The sequence below is a fragment of the Suncus etruscus genome, chromosome 8 (genome assembly GCF_024139225.1).
Source record: "Suncus etruscus isolate mSunEtr1 chromosome 8, mSunEtr1.pri.cur, whole genome shotgun sequence".
Lineage (NCBI taxonomy): Eukaryota > Metazoa > Chordata > Mammalia > Eulipotyphla > Soricidae > Suncus > Suncus etruscus.
The window spans coordinates 4,251,030-4,254,942 of NC_064855.1; the positions used below are offsets into that span (position 1 = coordinate 4,251,030).

The 3,913-nt window shown below is 37.7% G+C and overlaps 1 non-coding gene across 1 annotated transcript; it reads left to right on the plus strand.

Annotated features, from left to right (window-relative positions):
* The first annotated feature begins 1,602 nt into the window (after positions 1-1,602).
* LOC126017155 (U6 spliceosomal RNA) lies at positions 1,603-1,706 on the plus strand. Its single transcript, XR_007498818.1, has one exon. It is a non-coding gene; the product is annotated as a U6 spliceosomal RNA (small nuclear RNA).
* Positions 1,707-3,913: the final 2,207 nt, after the last annotated feature.

Consider the following 3,913-nt stretch of genomic DNA (forward strand, 5'->3'; position numbering starts at 1 on the left):
AGAGCGAGTTTTCTGGAGCTTCTTTTTGCCCCACTCCCAAAAGTTTCAGGCAAGAGGACAGTAGACAGACATTCACAGGTAGCACTCACAGCTTTTCACAGTTCGGCCCCACTGGGCAGGTGTAGTTTTGTGGATTTTCCCCGCCTGATGTCCCAAACAGGGGACCCGGCTTCTGCAAAAGTTTGCCGGTTTTTCACCATTTTTAATTCTTTCTATCTTTTATGTAAGGCACATTTATTAAAAAAACTTGTTTGGTTAGAGATGACAAGAAATTTCATCTCATCATGTGAAACTTTCTTTGAGTCCCCAAAGTTTCATATAGGAGAATTTCTTTTCATAAAATAATTGCTCTTGTTCTAACCTCTATGGGAAACAGTAGGGAGGGTTCTCAGTAAACTCAAAATTAAGCTGCTGAGCAAAATGATTTTAGTAATGTGGTTCTGTTGGAAGTATATGAATGAAAAGAAAAAAAACAACCCCCCCAAACAAACAAACATGCACCTTTCAGAAAAAACTAGAAGGAATAGTTGCTCATAATTTAGGGGGGAAAATGGATGGTACCAGGACTAGACAGTCATATGAACATTTATTGGAAATAAAAAATGATCAGATTTGAACACCAAACCCAAAGTCAATGACAACAGAATCGACACTCAATCTACAACAAGCTGTACAATTAGGGACCAGTTACACTGGGTGGTAAAGGAGGGAGAAGTGGGATGCATGCTGGAAAAAGGGATGGAGGGAGGACTACATTGGTGGTGGGAATTCTCCTTATTCACTGTCACTACTTAAATATTACCGTGAAAGATTTGAAAATCACTTTGGCCACAATAAAAAATTATAAATTAAGTTGAAAAAAATTGAGCTGCGATATGACCCAGCAATCCTTCTTTTAGATATCTATTCCTATGACAGAAATACATTTATCCAAAAAGACGTATGCATATCTCTATTCATTTTAGCACTCAGTACAATAGCCAAACTTTGAATCAACCTATATATCCAACAACAGAAGAGTGGTTAATGAAGATGTGGTACATATAATGGAATACTACATAGTTGTAAGGAATGATGAATCATGCAATTTGCAGCAACATGGATGGAACTGGCAGTTATTATGTTAAATAAAGTAAGCCAGAAGGAAAAGAATAAATATAGAATGGTATCATTTATATGTGGTATTTAGAACAACTACATGAAAAAAATCTACAATGGTAGTTGTCTCAAGCATCCTTGAAACAGAATATAGTGAAGAGAAAGAAATGGAATGAATGAGGAGAAACACAAATATGAAAGAATGGGGGCCTGGGCCAAGAGGGGTCAGGTTCATTGTGTAAAAAAAGATAGAACTAGGGACCAGAAAGATAGCATGGAGGTAAGGCGTTTGCCTTTCATGCATAAAGACGGTGGTTCGAATCCCGGCATCCCATATGGTCCCCCGTGCCTGCCAGTGGCGATTTCTGAGCATTGAGCCAGGAGTAACCCCTGAGCGCTGCCGGGTGTGACCCAAAAACCAACAAACAAACAAAAAGATAAAACTAAATATTCAAGCCAAAGGCAACAACAATAGAACCAAGACCCCAACTTTAATATGAACTTGTGCTCGCTTTGGCAGCACATATATTAAAATTGGAACGACACAGAGATTAGTGTGGCCCCTGCGCAAGGATGACATGCAAACTTAACAATCTGAACTTAAAATCAGTCTGTTATATTGGCAAACTGGGGGCACGGGGGTGGTATGATATGTACTTGGGGAACATTTGAGGGAGATGAACACTGGTGGTTGGCCCTGATTCATTGTGAAATTCAACTATGAAACTCAACTATGAAGGACTTTGTAAATCACAATGGTTTCAATGAAATTAAAAATAATAAAAATTAAAAAAATATTGCTCTTGTTATGAGAAGGTAGTCTGGAGCAATTAAATATTGGCTATTTTCTTTCACAGCCAATATTGAAGAAAGGATTCCCTCCCCCCTCCCCATTTTCATCTCTTTAAATACCACCCTTTTGGTGTAGCCTCATTATACCGACTAGTTGATATAATTCAGTTTTGCAATGAAATTTAGGATTTCCAGGTTAGAATCTCAATCTTTAATCTCAAAAAAAAAAAAAAAAAAGAAAAAGAAATTGACTAATCTCATTGGTAATTCATCTGCCATGAGGGAAAGCACCACAGCCATTAGCAGGGTCTTTGTCTTTTATGAAGACGAGGGAGCACATGTTTCTTAAAGGCCCTTTTCAGTTCCATGTTTTGCCAAAGCACAAAGGCAGAGCAAATTGCTCTTTGTTAGAGCTTGGATCTGGCAGGTGTGATTTATGACTTGTTTATATTTGCTGCTATATGAATAATCAATTAATTTTTTGACACTCTACACCATTATTAATGTTGTCAAGTCTTAAATAATGAATAGAAACTTGTTTTGAAAATTGAAATGCCTACAGTAGTTGATATGAATATGTATGAAAAAATGTAAAGGAGAGAAAGGGGCTTCTTTGAAGGGGAAAGCTGAGTCTTTCTTGACTTTTTCTACCTTAAAGCTTGAGATCTAATAGACAATGACAAAAGTACCATTGAGATGAAAGAGAATGTACCCTGTCATTTTTAAGAATGGTAGTAGGTGGGGAGATGCACCAGCACACATTGTGTTTATTTGATAATTTATTTGATGATTTATTTGATAATTTAGAAATGGTGTCCATAATGGGGCCTCTGACAACCTTTCTGCCACATTAAAAGCCCTCTGTCTGAAAAGTCAATCTTTTGGTTATAAGACACACAGTGATTTTAAGCAAAAAGGTGACTCCTTAATTGAATGTGTCTTTATTTTGCTCTCATCCCATGCTTACGCTGACTTTCTGAGCCTCACTTAAACTACTTTGGAGATGAGAACTTTGTAGAAGGAATAGGTATTTAATGGGAGGGGTTGTGATGTGATAGGACTAGTTTCTTCATTAGAGGAAAAAGACCACAGCTTGCTCTCCCTCTCTCTTGTCCCCTTTCTTTTCCACCAGCAATTCACCCCTCTCATCTTCCATAGTAAGAAGGTGTACGAAAGCCATGAGGAGACATTGCTCAGTTACCAATTAGCTAAGACCTTTGTCCTAGACTCCCTGGCCTTCTAGGACTGTGAGAAATACAGTTGCATTGTCTGACCTATCCAGTCTACATATTTCTTTATGACAGCCCAGACAGAGAATATAATCACTTACATGGTAGAAAAGATATAGTAGTAAAAACATCAGTTTGTTTTATTCTTTCTTGTACCTACTTCCCTTCATCCAATAGAAAGTGTATCCTTATGACCAAATAAAAGATTCTGATCAAATTTACATTCTCTCATTCCTGCAGTTTCAATAGAAGGGAGTTTGCTGTCCATGTCTGATAACCAGTTTTGCAGCAGCTCAACTTGCCCAGTAGTCTTTTGTCTAGTTATAAGCCTAAGATATCACCTTTATTTATGGTGCTGAGTATCTGCAGTTCCACAGGACTTGCTTTCACTATAACTCCAGTATTTCTATTTCCTTTTGACTTTAAAACCGTCACTGGTTCTTTGCCTTTGAAATAATTTGTATTTTTAGCCAAACGTAAGTGGCTTCTGAGTTTCCTGTTGCCATTCTGTGTTTGTATATGGCTATTATTAAAAATCCATTTCTGGGTGAGGCTAGCTGGTGTCCTAGATCAGCATCTACTGTAATTTGGCCTGGCTGGAGGGACACTCCCTGGAGTGCAGATGTGGTCCTCCTCCCTTTCCTATAACCTTAAGTAAAGATTGAATCCTTAGTTCTCACATTTTTCTTTTGCCTGACCCTTCTCAATCTTAGGGCTTTTCAAAACAGAAAAAACGTTATAGCAGACTGACCATGCCTTTTGATATTTACATTTTATGTCATTTTTCTCAAATA